Consider the following 18,702-nt stretch of genomic DNA (forward strand, 5'->3'; position numbering starts at 1 on the left):
CTCCACTGTTTCTAATGATTTCTTCTATATATTGTTCTGCAGCAATATTGGTTTGCCATTTACCGGGTGCAGCTGCACTCTGGGAAAGGCAATCCCACTGTAAATATAAGCGATTATGAGATTGCTTCGCCTGCAACTCCCTGTTCACTCTTTGCAGTTGATGACATCCAGAGCTGTTACCAGCTGCCGTCTGCTGTATTCGTAAGGAAATTATTACTATAGAATGCATAACCTTTTAGAAACATCTAATTGGTTGAACTGGAGTCGCAAGAAGTACGTTTTGAGTTTTAATGGAGGGACTCAATTGGAAGCAGATTCAGCAATGTGTCTTTCAGGCACTCCATTGACCACAAGGGGTCGCAAACTCTCCACTAAAAGCGCAAATGGTGTCCACAGTGACGAGAAAAGGCCACGTCCAAGTTAGCCTTTGCGCGCGCTGATTTATTTAATGCGCTGTGCATCTCTCACACCGGGAGCACTTTCTTTTCTTACTGTACTAGAAAAGCAGCGTTACAAGATCTGGAAATTAATCCGCATTGACAGTACTGTGCTTCTGTGCCTCGCGCCACGATATCCCGCGGAAACACTTTCACCTCACAGCTGTATGCTGGGAAGTTCCAGTACAAGCCTTAAGGTTTCACTGCAGTGTTTCACAGGGATGCAATAGCACGAGACAGGAGACGGCTGGAAAGATTTCTGTGCTGCATGCTCCTTCTGAGGAGCCGTAGCCCATGTCTAAGGCCTTTCCTCTTTATCACCATCGAAAGTTGATGGGAGTTCTGTAGTAAACACCTGTAGGCGCACATAGAGTTGGACTTTTTTGTAAATAATAATGTATTTATTTATTTGTTTATCTTTGTTGAAATCTGCCGAGGTTGGTACATTTTTGAGCAGGTGTGAAAAATGGATGGCGCAGTCTAGCCCCGAACTTCATAGAGGGGGTGAGGATAAGGGCTAACAGGTAGGGTGACCAGATCTTGAGAACCAAAAACCGGGACATTTTGCAAAAATAGAAGAAGGACTACAATTTTACAAAAACGGAATGGCGCAGAATGGCAGCTCTCATCAACAGAGGATCACAGTAGAGGCACTAAGAAAAAAAATTAAAATGTCATTTCTACAACCAACATGATACCTTTTAATTAAATTGCTTACTTGTAAGAGCGTATAACTACTACAGCTTTAGAACACCCAAAAAAGTGCATCTTACTGTTTTCAGTCGACCCAGTCTAAAAACCCGGTCATGAGCCAGAATTGCCGAAATCTGCCGGGACAGCTGGTGAAAACCCGGGACTGTCCCGACAAATCTGGTACACCTGCTCACCCTATAACAGGTCAACCAATGGAGGCAGGACTAACACTTCTAACAATGGGGCAGAGCTAGCCTTAGAGCGAATACAGGAACATAGGGGGATATTAGCAACAACTTGCAATAATTATCGCAAAACGCGCTTAGCGCGTTTGTTTTCATCGCCGCCTATCGCTGGATATTTTCGCAGAGATAACATGCTATTAGCAACGTTTATCTCCACTATGATAAAATATCCAATGATAGCGGCAAAATGTCTGAATATCGCTGGAAATCCAGCAATATTCACACATTAACGCCATGGTGGACTTTGACTGACAATCCACCTCCCATTGAAGAAACAGGTAAGTCATGTTTTTAGCAGGTGTTAAATACTAGCGATGATCGCGCTTAGCGTGACTTTTTTTATCGCTTCGCCTGCGTTGCTAATAGGGGGAAGTTGTGTTAGCGACTGTTTTCAGTCGCTTTTAGTTGGGAACACCTACCTTGCTTGTCATTAGCGATAATTATCGTTGGCATGCAAGGCAATAGGAAAACCGGCCGCTATCGCTAGAAAGCTGTTGCTAACGTCTGTGAGCGACAGCTTGCTGATAGGGCGATAAAAAAATTGCCGCTTTGGCGGCAAAAAGTGCCGCTAAAGCGGCAATAAAGCCCCTTAATATGCCCCATAGAGTGATAAATTGAACATTTGTAATATAATGGTCAAACCCCATTCGATTATAACAAACATGCTTTAGTGGATTCAACAATGTTTATTGGCAACTGACAGAGATCTTTAAAATGGAATGAGTGATTTGACAACCAAAAAGGAGTTCCTAACAATTTCAGTCCAAGGTGGTTAGAACCAGTTTTTGCAAAGTTATTTCAAAATGGCAACCCTTTGTTTTTAATTATTTGAAAAATTCCTTCTATGAAGTGATGTGCTCATGAAATATTTTTAATTCCATCTTCAGAAAGTTGCTCCTGTATGACTGTTGATCAAAGGTGTGTTTTCACTCTGATCGTCCGGGCATTTCAACATATGCTTGTTCGAGGCTGCGCTCTTGTACAAGTCTCAGAATATCGAGCTTCATGGACCATCACACCGAATATATTGATGTGCGACTGGCAAGTGTTGGGTTTGTTTCCTGAATGCCTCTTCCTTTCCTCCTGAGATTGAATAAGTGAGTTCCAATCAGTTGGCAATTTCACCAGTTGTTAATCACTCTGCCAAGAATTTGTGCTATTCTTAACTCAAAACAAAATAGTTGTTGTTATCACCCCACATTGAGCAGTTTTTAGATGAGATGATAGTGGCGGCTGGTACTGAATGAGGGTGGAGAGGCGGCGTTTTAAAAAATAAATCTCTCTTGCCTTTGTAAGACCACCAAATCTCCTCCATCGTCGTCTCTCGAATGTTTCTCTTCCGGTCCAGAGTCAGGAAGTACACAGGCTCCCCCTAATCCAATCACAACGCTGCTGTTAGCACTGTTGTGATTGGTGTGAGTGCCGTGGTTCGATGCTCAGACAGACAGTAGGAGCCAGTGCATGTTCTCCACTCAGGTTGTGCATTACAGCCCGGTGGAGAACATGCTAAGTGCGCATGACTGTTTGGTCAGCCCAAGATGGCCGACCGAACCGTCATGTGCACTTAAGTGCACATATTTCCTCCTCCCCTGCTGGCTGTGACAACAGCCAAGCCCAGCCCCAAAACCAACTTCAGCATGGGAAAATAAAATGATAACAACAGTCTGTTGTCATCATTTTATTTTTTCTTCTTTTCGCTGCTGAAAAGCACTGGGGCAACTCTCCTCCACCTTAGCAGAGAAGTAGCCACTGTGAGATGACTGAGCTACATCCATGGATGGAATCACAAGGCATAAAGAGATGGCAAAGGAAACTTAGTTGCCTTTAAATAAAGTTGCAACAAATGGAGCTCTCGCATGTAAAGGACACACAACTATTCCTTCACGCTAAAGAAAACTTAGAATGTGTGTCAGATGGCCTATGTCCCGCTAAGAGGCCACTCCAACAGTAACAGAAATAGTGCCATTTAATAACATATGGTATTACAACAACAACCTTGCTTTCAATTTTGTTTTGAGACCTTAGCACATATCATGTGAAATCATCCACTAAAGTTTCCATATAGTTTTTAAATCATTTGTGGGCAATGTGTATTATAAAAAGCAAAATTTGTTATGAATTTCTCTAAATTCCTTGGAGAAGAATGACCATATTCTCTATAATGGTTGATCCTAAATGTCTACACTAATTATAGCAATTAGCCTGGCCTGCGAAGAGGAAGGGACAACTTTGAACAAACGACAAAAATGACACAACACAGACAACATGAATACGATTTGTCACTCTAACACTGGAACAAGTAGTCCACAAAATAGTTGTCATTGTGCTATGCTTTTCCATTGGTAATCTATTCAACAATCAGAGTGATGCTGCTTTAGACAGACCCAACCTTAGGTTGATATCAGAATAATGTTTCACAGGCATTATGCTGTCAAACTACTCTAGCTAAGGAGGCTGGGCATAGTGATGCAAAGCCTACACTAGGGGTGTGCTTGTGTACTGCCTCTACATAGACAACATCCCGGAGAAAAAACACAAGTGTAAGTTAGAGCAAATTCTACATCTGTCTTACAAGGCACTCTGAGAAACTATCATAGCTCTGTTTGCTTTAGTTGGCAGAGGTTTGCCTTTGACTAGGCATAAATTATATATTACGGTTTCACATAGCCGAGCTATCCCTCAGACTACCCGTAGGTTAGGTGTCAGACCCCTGAGTTATCCCTCAAGTGACAATGCTCCATCTCCAAAGAACAAGAATCACTACCCATCACATCTGCTTGAGTTCTTCTAAAAATTTGCCCCAACCCCTAGGGACCCACTAAATATATTGAAAACCTATACATGTAAGATATGTATTGAGCTAAGTTGTTTTCTGTGAAGTTGTTACTACGCCTATACATGCAAGGTATGTATTGAGCTAAGTTGTTTTCTGTGAAGTTGTTACTACGCCTATACATGCAAGATATGTATTAAGCTAAGTTTTCTGTGAAGATGTTACTAAGCCTATACATGCAAGATTTACAAGAAATAAATATTGCAAAGACCTTACCAATAACGAGGGTGGATACCCCGGCAGGACTTGAAACACTTATCCTAGGGTACAAGAGAATGTAACTATACAGCGATGGAATTATATTACGTACGCAGCAGGGTCGCTATGTAAAGAATAAGGATGCTGCAAATGTATGCTATGGTGTCTTTGTTTTGTGAAACCTTGAAAATCAATAAAATGTTTTTTTTAAAAAAAATACATGCAAGATATGTATTGAGCTAAGTTGTTTTCTGTGAAGTTGTTACAAAGCCATCTTTCACAGAATTGACTAACATCAGAAAATATATTAAAATAATCAATACAATAGAATTCCACATAATGGATCCTTCTAGAAACTAGCATCCAGGGCAGCTTACGGTGAGCCTCTGAGAAGGTAATGAATTTCCTGAAAATTCATGATAAGCTACTCTGCCATATTCTGGACACATTTTAAAGCTTGTAAATAGCTGACACAGTAATACCAACAAAGCAAGCACAGGTATAGTTCAATCTCTAAAGGATTTTGATGTTAGCATTAATGAGACCAGCTTTCAGTGGCACAGAATACAAACATTTTTCTACAGGATCCATTCTGAAGGAAGTTTACATTCTCTGTCCTTTGAGGAAGTTAAAGAGTGGTGATGTACCCTTTTGTGTATTTTTAGATGTGTTGGGAAGTTACAACTAGGCCTTCCATCCCTGTTGATATATCTGCAGGCAGTTTACAGAGCCCGCCATAGTTACATGGTACTGGCAGGGTGCAGACTCCGTATCAGTAATTACCAGTACTGTGAGGTGACAGTCCACCAGTACTATGTAATTATGAGTTAACCCGCACAGAATGGGGATTTACTGTGCAGACCCGGACTTACCTGGTGGTGTTCTTTATGGTATTCCCTTTTCTGTGAAGTTTAACAGACACTTTTACAACCTACTTTGAGCAGGTGGTGAAAGTGTGTAGGCAGCAGAAAAAAAGTGTTTTTGGGGCTGTAGAGAGGTGGGGGTCAATGTAGTGTGAGGGAAGGGGTGGAGAATGTTGACTGGCAGAGGGGAGCATATAACGCTTCCACATGCCTTGTCGGCTGTTTTGGTAGTGTTCCAGCCACAATGCTGCCTTTTCCAACAGTTGGGAAAAGCGGGTTTGTCATTACCGCACCCTGGTTTGGTGCTCCAGCACCCAGTAAATCTTGGAGCAGGAACACTGAGGGACTGAGTCTCAAATGGCCTCCGCACTCATGGTGGGGGCGCTCACTCATGGCGAGGGACCCAATGGGTAACTGCAGTATGGAGGTCTCGCAATGGCTGTGGGTCTTCCTCCAGGAGTGCATTGGCCATGAATGTCTAATAATTGTGTGGAACAGAATTCCATACCGGAATTCTTCTCCCCACCATTCCCAAGTGGGACCCATGTCTTCCATGGGCACCATGCAGGTGGGCTGATTAGGAAGGGAGAGTGCTACACTATGAGGCATGAGAAGCAATGAGAAAACAAACACAGCCGCTTCTACCAGTAAATGGCCTTGGATGATCTCAGTGGTTGAAGTGGGGGGATCTACTGCGAACAACATTCCCAATCGTTTTTCATTCTTGCATTAACAGTTTCCATACATGAAAATGTGTACAATAAGTTAATAAGCAGAACTGAAGGAGCTTGGGAGTCAGTATATGGCTTTAATCAGTTGAGTCCCTTGAGGCTTCATGGGAACAAAGGTTTATTATTTTTGAGAGATAATATAAGGGTGTTGTCAGTTGTGTTTTGAATGTGGACTTCCAATAGAAACTTATAAAACAATATTTGCACTCAGTGCAGTCTGATTGAATAGTACTGGAAATCAGTGGCGGATGGCTTGTACCGAAGGTGGTAGGCACACTTATTTAAAAATAAAATAAAAATTCACTTATCTCTGCAGCGCAATGTCCTCCTCCCCAGGAAGCTCCAGATGCAGGAAATTGCAGTATCCAGTCCTGATGCTGCTTTCACAGCATGAAAGCAGCACCAGGATTGGATAGAGCGGGCTTTCCCTGCGCTCCTAAGAGCACCGGAGGCCTGCGCTTTCTCTAACCTTGCTGTCTAAGACAGCTAAGTTAGAGAACTTTAAAATGTTAATTTCTGGCTGGTTGTCCCAAGACGGCCGGCCAAATAGACATCCGCATTTTGAAGCGCACAGCTCCCTGGTGCTGCTACTCAACAGCGCTTGCCCCGCCCTGTAGTGACACCTTGTTCGGGACGGGATGCTGAAAAATGAAACGGTAATAAATACATTCAATTACTGTTTTATTTTTCAGCGCTGGGGCTTGTGGGGTGACGCTCCTCCGCTCAAATGAAGAAACTGCCCCTGATAGAAATATATATTTTTGATGCATATAGAGGCAGTTTTACTACCAATCTGAGCCTGGTAACAAAAGTGATGTGAACAACGGCAAATTATTTTTTTGGCTTGCTATAACTTCAAGAAATGTTTTTATTACTCCAACGTTTATAGCTCTGTATTTGTGCTGCACAGTACAGCACATATATAATGTGGGAGAGATGTTACATTATGACAAAGCATAGTATTTTGTACTGGAAGGCTACCACTATAGTACAAAACCTATGTTTGGCAGCTCACACACACCTTTGCACTATGACACAAGAGTGTATGCATTGGCGAATGCCGAGCAAGTGAGTGCCAGTGCAGGAAGTACATGGATTTTCTTCCCAATCGCTGGATAAGGAAAGAATTATTAAAGATAAGGACAGGGAATAATCCATGTTATGAGAATGGTAGGATTAAGAGGGTTATGATTGACCTAGAAGGGAAGTGCACCTGCAATATAGGGACTAAATGCAACATTTTGCACATTTTATTGGACTGTCTATATGTTCTCGATGCACAAAAACTGTGGCTACGTCCAATCTTTCTAAAATACGAGGTTAGGAATTGGGAACAGGCAGGAGATCTGCTATTAGATATGCAAGCCTTAGATGTAGCATGTGCATGACTGAAGTTTATGCTTGCAGTTAAAAATGTTCTTAAAAATGTGTAGAGTAGACGTTGCAGCATCAGTATGGACAAACCATATGTACCTATCACCATGACGATTTGCGTGATATTCATTAAAAGGCGACTATGCATACAATGAATCCATGTGGAATGTATTTACACCTCTAGTGAAGCTCTGACGTGTCTGACGCCCTACCGTGCCTAATCCCGGCGCCCCCGCCAGTGAATACTCTCCAAGTAGACACCCTTGTCGTTTATTTCTACAAACATGGGTAGCTATTGACGGGCACATTTAATACACACCCACACCAAGCCATTCAAAGGGGATTCAACAAAAATTCGACCAAACTATGCAAGAAACCTCCCTCACGGTTAAAAAAACACACATCCACCGCCGTTTTTGTGTAATACTTTTTATTTTACTCTCTGGAAAGGAGACGAACCTCACTTGAGAGTCACAGCGTGCTCCTGGCTGAGCCCAATGCTGTGTTACACCCACCAGTGCCCGCCGAGTGCCACACACCTCTGTGTTGTATTCCACCAGCTAGTGCGTATGCTATGACACTCTCTAGCCCATGTGCACTGTAGCACCACCCCGTCATGCCACACTTGCCTTCGCACGGGTTATTTTGCCCCATCTAACTTGCCTTCCTCGATGCCTATGTTATAACGCACAGCGCTATGCCATACATATTACAATCTGGGATCCATATCTTTGTCACAGTGCATATGCAACGTTACACTCCCCAGCACATATTTTATATTACAACTTTAGAGACTAGTTAGGTTACACAACACTGCCCTGTGCATTACACTCCAAGGCGCATATCGCATAGTACGCGCTAGTGCCTGTGCTATCTCGCGCTCTCCAATGAATCTGTCATTGCGCGCAATGTATTGCATATTATATTTCACGCCCCAGTTCATCTTGTGTCACACTTTTTGGTGCATAGTTTATACCATATACTATATCTAGTTTTCATTTTCAATCGTGCTCTCAGGACTATGTTCTATCTAACACTGCGTCCACCTACCCTTTTCATGCGCATTACATTTTGCGATGGGGGGTGGATGGTCAGGGGGTGTTTCTGCCAAGTGAGCCCGGAGTCACAGTCACAAACGTCCTCTTCTTCCTGAATAAAAGTGAGATTATGCTGCATACTTGTTCATATTTTAAGTAGTTCGCACAGACACACATTTTAAAAACAATAAAGTTCGTAATACCCACCTTCTCTGAACAGTTTGCTTGCTGCCCCATCCACCTCCTCCCTATCCTCTGTTGTCTGAATCCATGGACTAGCCTCCTCCCTCCTGCCATGCATGGTCTGATGTGCTGCCACTGCCCTCCATTTAGCATGATGTACCAGTCCACTCCTCCTGCCCTCCATTGCCCAATTCTATGGCCCATCATTGACCTCCTACTTAGCCTCTGTGCTTAGCTTGCTGCCCCTATTCTCCTTCCCCCTGCCCTCCGATGTCCTTGTGCATGCCCCTGCTCCATCTTTTTTACCCACCATGTTCCATGGACCTGCCACTCCTATCTACTCTTAGTGTTCTGTTGAGCTGCCACTCCCCTCCCACCTGCCTAGCATTGTCAGATGACTGTAACCTGTCCCTGCCACCTCCACCCTGCCTGTCCACATGCCATGCCCCTATCCCCTTCCTCCTGTCCTCCATGGTCCATTTTACTGCCACACCCTTCTGCCCTCCCTGGTCTGTTGTGCTGCAACTGCTCCTTCTGCCTGCCCCGCGCGGTCTGTTGTGAAGCCTCTTCCCCTGAACTCTCTTTTATGTGCCCAGGTCGTGACCCTCCCTTCTATCCTCCATGGTCCTTTGTGCATGCCCCTGCACCCTCCTTCTTGCCCTTCATAGCCATTGTGCTGCCACTAACGCTCCCGCTTGCCATGCATGGTCTTCTGTGCTGCCATGGCCCCTCCAACCTTCCCTGTGTGGTCAGCTAGCTGCCCCTGACCCCCTCCCACCTTCCCTCCATGGTCTGTGTGTATGCCATCATAGTCTCATTGTTGCTCTCCATGGTGTGTCTTGTTTCTAGTGCCCATCCTGCCTGACCTCCATGGTCATCTTGCTGCTCCTGCCCTGCCCCCTTGCCCCCAGCCCTCTGTTTCCATGTGCAGACCCCTATTCCCTCCCTCCTGGCTTGCCTGTTCCATTGTAATGCCCCTGATCTGTCCCTCCTGCCCTTTATGGTCTGTTATGCTGTAGCTTTCTCTCCTGTCTGTCCATTATGGTCAGCTAGCTACCATTGCCTCTTTCCCCTCTGTTCTCTGTTGTCAATGTGCATGGTCCTGTCCCCTCCCTATTGCTTTCTATGGATTGTTGTGCTGCACTCCCGTCCCGCATGCACTGTGTGGTGTATTGTGCTGCTGCAAACCCTGATGCCTGCCCTGTAGGGTCAGTTTGGTGCACCTCTCCATGTCCCTCCTGTCCTCTGTTATCCGAGTCCATGTCCCTACCCCAATTCCTCCTGTCTACCATGATCCAATTTACCATACTTGCGACCAAATTTGAACTTGGTAAGAGGGAGATTTTGACAAAAAACTGGGGTATTGATTTTCCCCTTTGAGTTACATTGAAAAAGAGGAGATTGTAGACAGGAGACAGATCAAATAAAGCCCATTTGAGCTTAAAAACATTGGACGTTTCCTGGCTGAAACGGGTCTGTTGGCATGTATGGTTGTACTACCACTGCCTCTTCCTTCTGCCCACAATGGTCTATTATATTGCCACAGCCTCTCTTGCCAGTCCTGTATTGTTGGTTTGTTGCCTCTGCCCCCCTTTCCACTGCCCTCCATAGTCTGTTGTGCTGCCACTTCCCTTCCTGCCTGCCCAGTGTGGTCAAATTGTTGCCTCTGCACTCTCCTACCTGCCTTCAATTTTCAGAGTCCGTGCCCTGGCCTCTGCCTCTCAAAAGTATCCCAATGAACAACTAGATTGCTAACATTCTACATTTATTACAAAAGTGTGGAACGCCTGACGTCATCTTGATGTAATCAAAACTGTAATACCTAGAGCATTTCCTTTAGAAATCACATATATGAGAGAGTCTTATTTGCATCAAAATTATGGTTAGTGCTCTAAAAAACTAAAATGAGGACATATTTTCTGAGTTTTCAAATAGCGACAAAGAACTTTTAAATTATTTGTAATCTTTATATTTTTTTATCCAGTTGACCACTTGATTAAAGTTGCACCTAGGGGAGAGGATGTGGTGTTACTTCCAGAGCTGCAGACTTTGCAACTGGGGAACCAGGTTGGAGTTTCTGCTTCAGCTCAACATTCTGTGATTCTGGTCAAATCACTTAATCTCCCCATGTCTACAACCAAAATGAATTTGATCTTGTGTGATGTAACCAATGCTCATGTAAAGCACTCCAATACCTGACAAGTCTGCACTATATAAAACTGCAAATACACAAAAAATAAGTGTTTTGCACACTTCTGTCATTGGGCTACATGTGGGCTACATCTGGTTGATATTTGTGCTGCATTTTGGCTCTTTTGTCTCTGGTGGCCATCTTGGGAGATTTATTTGTTATGAAGTTTCCTAATTTGCACATTTACTGCAGTCTCCTCAGTAGGAAATACTTTCAGTTTTTTAACTTTGATTCCATCCGAGAGGTATTCAGATATGTCACACATTTGCCTTAAATTCTGAATGTTAGCACTCTAGTTGCTCATTAGATCACTGTAGTAAAGCTACTGCTCACCACGGAAGTCTGCTGCTGTTATTAAAAGTGTATGTTTCAGTCTGCATAGCAGAACTTTTTAATGAAATAGAAGAGGATTTGAGAAGTCACTCAAAATGTGCCCTAATTTTTCTTTCTTCAGCACTAATCATAATTTCTATGGCAAAATGAACCCCCTCATTGTGTTCCTTTTTAAATTAAATGTTTTAAGTGTTACCAGTTTATTCCAATCAAGATGGCTTCAGGTGTGCCATACTTTTGTCACACGTAAGACAGTAAGCGCTCTAGTTGTTCTTAAGAACACTCTGGGACATTCTGTCATTGGGCTATACTTGGGCTACATCTGGGTGATATTTGGGCTACATTTGGGCTCTTTTGTCTCTGTTGGCCATCTTGGGAGATTTATTTGTTATGAAGTTTCCTAATTTCCCCATTTACTGCAGTCTCCTCAGTAGAAAATACTTTCAGTTTTTTATTTTGGTTCCATCAAGATGGCATTCAGATGTGCCACACATTTGCCATAAATTCTGAATGTTAGCACTCTAGTTGCTCATTAGATTACTGTAGTAAAGCTACTGCTCACCAGGGAAGTTTGCTGCTGGTATTCAAAGTGCATGTTTCAGTCTGCATGTCAGAATTTTTTTATGAAATAGAAGAGGATTTGAGAAGTCAAGTCAAGTACAGCTTTATTCGATTAAAATCATTGATCATAAAAGTGTGAAAATCACAATACAAGTTAAAACAATAGGCATATCTACATTAACAATTGATTCCTAGATTTAAAAATGGATTTAAAAAAAGCATTGACAGAAGCTACAACATAAACTGTGTCTAACATTTGCAGGGCTATAAGTGCAGGTCGGCAGTGCCTGAGACCAAAGGATTTCAAGACTGGCAAAATCCATCTTTTCCTAGGAATAGTATAGAATTTACACAAAAATACAACATGCAGTGTAGATTGGGACGAAATATCATCACATGGACAGTTGCATAAAAGTTTGGACCAATCGTTCCGTTCTGGAAAACTTAATAACCTATGGATTATTCCCAGGCGAAAACGAACTAACAAAAACCTATCAAAGTCACCTACAACAGTTGTTATGTACGGTTGAATTGATAAGTGAGTAGAAATCAACTGGTGTCTCTGCACAGATGTTTTCTTCAATTCAGAGGCCAATCTGCAATCATTTAAATAGTCCAAACACAGTTTTTTCAGGTCTTTTCTCGCTATCCGGGACAAAGTGGTAGGGTTATCATAAAACTCACAATGATCCAATTTGCAACAGAAAGATTTAATATATGTTAACCATCTGATTTTTGAAACCCCTTCCAACTTTAGAAGGTCAAGGATGATAGAACGGTTCAATGCCAGATTTTCCGAAGTCCAAATCCTGTGCCACTCGACTATCGGTTGTATTTTGATAGTGTCTTCTAAATAACCAATTCCTAATTCTACATGACATGAATAAGTTGAGGTGGACTCTGGAACAGCCAATAAAAACCTTAAAAATTTGTTTTCCACCGTCTGCAAAATAGTGACATCAACAATCCCCCAGACGCCTGCTCCATAGGTGGCGACAGAGACACACTTTGCATTATAGATTTTTAGCAACTCAAGCGGAGGCCTTCTGCCCAACCTTTTACTAAAATTATGTAGGGCAGTCACAGTTCTAACAAACAGGGTCCTCCTAGCTTTCACAGCTTGTTGCCAGCTCAATTTGTTATCAAGTAAAATGCCCAAATAGGCAAATGAGTTGGTGTACTCTATAGGTTTATCATATACAAACAATGTCTTTGAACCCTTGCTCTGACTACTGCCACTAGACATAGCAAAGGTTTTAGTAACATTGATAGAGAGTCCCAAGATAGACATATAGTTCTCAAAAGAAGAAATAACTCGTTGCAGGGCCAGGGGTGTACGGGCCATTAACACAGCATCATCAGCATATAGTAGTGCCGGGATAGATCTGGATTCTATTTGGGGGAGATCATTACAATTATGTACTAAGTATTTTCCTAGGCCATTAATATATAGATTAAAAAGGAAAGGAGCGAGAACACAGCCCTGTCTCACTCCTTTTCCTATCTTAAAATCAGTAGTACATTGGCCCTCAGCCCCGTACCTCACCCTTGCCTTGGCCCCTGCATAGAGCTGTTTGAGAAAAGAAATTAGAGCAATGTCCACGCCTAGCTCTTCTAGGATTTCCCATAACTTAGCGTGGACAACGCAATCGAATGCTGATGATAAATCAACGAAAGCTAAGTATAGGTTGCCCCTTTTTGCTGCCGTGTACTTACTGATTAAAAGGTTTAAGTTAAGGCTCTGGTCCAATGTCCCGATACCCTTACGAAATCCGTATTGGGTGTCACTTAATATTCCCGAGTCCTCTGCCCATTCTTGTAACCTGTTTAAAACGACACGTCCAGCAATTTTCATAGAGGAGTCTAACAGGGAGATTGGACGATAAGTCGATAACATGCCGGATTAGCTCTGTCTCCTTTCTTAAAAATAGGAACTAAAATAGAGACTAACCAAGTTGGAGGAAGACTAAACGCACTAGATGCATTAAAAAGTGAAGTTAAAAGAGGTCCCCAAAGTTCAGGGTTACATTTAAAAAGATCTGCAGGGATGCCGTCCGGACCTGGTGCCTTACCCCATTGACTAGCCAGTATGGCCTCATTTACTTCTTGAAGCTCAAACACCAGGGTGCCAATTACGATCCGGTAAAAAATTTCCCCGTACGACTCGTAGCCGGTCTTTTTACCGTATGAATCGTACAAGTGCCGTACAAACTGGCAATCACGATTCGCATGGTAAAAAGTCCATACGAACCGCATTCGGAATATTTCCCCACACGTCCTCGGGTCGGAAAATGTGTCCGACACGTCCTCGGACGATTTACCGTACAAATGTGAAAAGTGAAGTCCGACCGAGGAATCACGATCCAACCCGTGCGTCCGATCTCACAACCGTATGGTAAAAACACCGTCTGCACCGAACTCCCATTGAAACCATGGAGACATGTGCCCGCATACGCGCCCAACACTCCCCCCAGCACCCATACGTTCGAGTCATACTCCCCGTTAATGTACACCCCCCCCCTGTATGTACACCCGTGTACGTGTCGAACCCCCACCCGTGTATGTACACCCCTGTACGTTCGAGTCGTACCCCCACCCCTGTACGTGTCCTACCCCCGTGTATGTACACCCCTGTACGTTCGAGTCGTACCCCCACCCCTGTACGTGTCGTACCCCCGTGTATGTACACCCCTGTACGTTCGAGTCGTACCCCCACCCCTGTACGTGTCCTACCCCCGTGTGTGTACACCCCTGTACGTTCGAGTCGTACCCCCACCCCTGTACGTGTCCTACCCCCGTGTATGTACACCCCTGTACATGTCGTACCCCCATGTATGTACACCCCTGTACGTTCGAGTCGTACCCCCACCCCTGTACGTGTCGTACCCCCGTGTATGTACACCCCTGTACGTGTCGTACCCCCGTGTATGTACACCCCTGTACGTTCGAGTCGTACCCCCATCCCTGTACGTGTCCTAACCCCGTGTATGTACACCCCTGTACGTTCGAGTCGTACCCCCACCCCTGTACGTGTCCTACCCCTGTGTATGTACACCCCTGTACGTTCGAGTCCTACCCCCACCCCTGTACGTGTCCTACCCCTGTGTATGTACACCCCTGTACGTTTGAGTCGTACCCCCACCCCTTTACGTGTCCTACCCCCGTGTATGTACACCCCTGTACGTTCGAGTCGTACCCCCACCCCTGTACGTGTCCTACCCCCGTGTATGTACACCCCTGTACGTGTCGTACCCCCGTGTATGTACACCCCTGTACGTTCGAGTCGTACCCCCACCCCTGTACGTGTCCTACCCCCGTGTATATACACCCCTGTACGTGTCGTACCCCCGTGTATGTACACCCCTGTACGTTCGAGTCGTACCCCCACCCCTGTACGTGTCCTACCCCCGTGTATGTACACCCCTGTACGTGTCTTACCCCCGTGTATGTACACCCCTGTACATTCGAGTCGTACCCCCACCCCTGTACGTATCCTACCCCCGTGTATGTACACCCCTGTACGTTAGAGTCGTACCCCCACCCCTGTACGTGTCGTACCCCCATGTATGTACACCCCTGTATGTGTCGTACCCCCGTGTATGTACACCCCTGTACGTTCGAGTCGTAACCCCACCCCTGTACGTGTCCTACCCCCGTGTATGTACACCCCTGTACGTTCGAGTCGTACCCCCACCCCTGTACGTGTCGTACCCCCCTGTATGTACACCCGTGTACGTCAGAGTCGCACCCCCACCACAACCTCCTAAGTACGGAGCGCACCCCAGGCCCCAACATCACAACCGCATGTACGAGTCGTACCAAGCCACACACAAGGACAGCACCGTACAACCAAATGGCCCATGTACACACCGTACACACGCTAAAAACGCACGTACACAACCAGGACAAACCAAAACAACACAAGAATACACCATTCGAATGGCACAAAGCCACAAAACATGTCCAACAAACACTAAAAAAACACATTCACTGACCTGCAACTGCCAAAAACAAACAGAGGCCCAAAACACCACTACTCCTTATAACACACCCACCCAAACTTCTAACACAACCACACCCACCAATGGACCAATAAAAAGGGCCCACACACACAAACCATGAGCCTTTGCAACAGACTCACTGCTGCCAGACACCACAGACAACCTACAGCACCATACTACAAGCTTCACCACACCTTACACTTGCACACCTTCACACAACCACCTTCACAAACACCCCCTCATCACATTCACACACACACACACCTGCACAACCACACCCACACACCCACAACCATCCACACCCACACCCCTCACCATGCCCACTAACAAGAATCCAAAGTTCAGTAACCGAGAGTTGGAGGTCCTTGTCGATGAAATCCTCTCTTTGGAACATTGGTCAGACAGACCAGCATGGCAGCGAAAACAGCCATGTGGCAGACCATCGTTGATGCTGTGAATGCTTTTGCAGACACCAGAAGGACCAGGCATGAATGCCAAGCCAGGTAGTACGATCTGCGGAGGAGGGGCCGAGCCAAGATGCTGGAGGAACACAACCAGGCCAACGCCACTGGAGGAGGGCCCTCCCGCAGGCCCGTACACTACCAGCCCTGAGAGGAGAGGGTGATGGCCATACAGCCGGTGGAGGCAGTCGAAGGATTAGGAGGACTCCGAGACCCGGGTGAGTACACAAACAACGCACCTCACATGGGGGGAACGTCATCCACAACCAAAATCACTTACAGGCACGCAACCATCCCAAGCTATCGCATGACTCAACCACACTCCATGAACACGCACATGCCACTGCCGCCACCATGCCCCATGCACCCAGCTGGACAATGTCAAGTCACAGGCCACAGAAGACACCAACACATGACACGGTAACCCGGATGGCGAGAGGGTGGGCCCCAAAATTCACATAGTGCAACTCAGAAGCAGACAACAATGCCCTCTGCCCAAATGGCCTAGGTCACAGCCATACAAACACTGTGGCCCCACACAGGAAAGACTCGCCAGCAAATGGTGGATGCCTTGCATCAACACATGGGGGTGAAGGCACTGTTTTGCACATGACAGCAGCTAATGAACAGCCAACATTGTGAAAGAGTGGCAGCACACACCACCACAGCAGCAGCACAGAGACAGACACTACACCCAATGGGTGCCTTGAGATCAGAAACAAACTCACATCAACAAGCCAAGGGACATTCAAAGATCTGCTAACAGTGTGTGCCCAGGAAGCTGGGCTGAGGTGACAGAGGGTGACACACAGAGGGAGGGAGAGGGGGACACAGAGGGAGGGAGAGGGGAACAGAGAGGGAGGGAGAGGGGGACAGAGAGGGAGGGAGACACAGGGAGACGGACAGAGGGAGGAGGCTGACACACGGAGGGAGGGAGAGGGGGACAGAGAGGGAGGGAGACACAGGGAGACGGACAGAGGGAGGAGGCTGACACACGGAGGGAGGGAGAGGGGGACAGAGAGGGAGGGAGACACAGGGAGACAGACAGAGGGAGGAGGCTGACACACGGAGGGAGGGAGAGGGGGACAGAGAGGGAGGGAGACACAGGGACACGGACAGAGGGAGGAGGCTGACACACGGAGGGAGGGAGAGGGGGACAGAGAGGGAGGGAGACACAGGGAGACGGACAGAGGGAGGAGGCTGACACACGGAGGGAGGGAGAGGGGGACAGAGAGGGAGGGAGACACAGGGAGACGGACAGAGGGAGGAGGCTGACACACGGAGGGAGGGAGAGGGGGACAGAGAGGGAGGGAGACACAGGGAGACGGACAGAGGGAGGAGGCTGACACACGGAGGGAGGGAGAGGGGGACAGAGAGGGAGGGAGACACAGGGACACGGACAGAGGGAGGAGGCTGACACACGGAGGGAGGGAGAGGGGGACAGAGAGGGAGGGAGAGGGGGACAGAGAGGGAGGGAGACACAGGGACACGGACAGAGGGAGGAGGCTGACACACAGAGTGAGGGAGAGGGGGACAGAGAGGGAGGGAGACACAGGGAGAGCAAATCAGCCGTGTGGTGTGTGGGAATGTCTGCTCGTCAGCAGGTAGACTGCGTGCATGTAGCCAAGGGTGGCCAGTGCCAGAACCCCCCCTCTTCCCCATGGCAAAACACAGGGCCATGTCACAACCTGTTCACGAGCACAACGACAGCTACCTGCATTATATAAGTGTGTGGATCCACTCCATGTGCACATGTACAGTGCTACACGGAAGGCGCCAATGCATGGCTCGCCACACCTGCCCACTCCACTGCTGACTGCAGTCACACTTGACGCAGCAAGTAAGACTGTGCCACACATAGTTAAAGGGGCCAAAGTGGTGCCCAAGGGACACACCCATGCACAAGTGCACTGTGAGTGGAATGCAAGACAGATCCTAATTCCAAGAGGAAATGTGCCAACGTTGAAACTGATGAAACATGGATGTTGCATGGACCAAAATTAACATTGTCTCTCTCACACACAGGTCAACGTCGTGGTTCACCCCCCAACACTGGGGGGGAAGACTCACAGGACCCGGATCTGCGGGAGCCCGATCCCACCGGCAGCAATGACTCTCACCACTCTGTGGACGACCCGACCAACCTGGCACCTCTGGTGTCCAACCACCTGCAGCACCTGCGTCAGGTACAACGGGGCCAACCACCACCCCCACTCCTGCCACATCCCAGGAGACACCCAGGATCCCTGCCCCACCACCACAAAGCAGCCAGGCTGGCCAGGAGGGACACGGTGTCCCGGGCACCCAGGAGGAGGCAGGCGACAACGCCAATGCCACCCCTCAGGGGTCCCAGAGACCCGATGTGCCCACAAGGGCAGGCCAGGTGCCAGTGGGCAGGGGTGGTGGGAGTGGAGGACGGCGGAGGCGCCAGCCTGACCAGTTGGCTGGGGAACCGGTATATTCCCATGTCCGTAACATCCTGGACACATACCGGCAGGACACCACGGGCATGGCCCAGGTTGTGTCCACCCTCAATGAGATCAAGGGGACCCTCGATGAGA

This window comes from Triturus cristatus, chromosome 12 (assembly GCF_964204655.1).
Source record: "Triturus cristatus chromosome 12, aTriCri1.1, whole genome shotgun sequence".
NCBI classification, from domain to species: domain Eukaryota; kingdom Metazoa; phylum Chordata; class Amphibia; order Caudata; family Salamandridae; genus Triturus; species Triturus cristatus.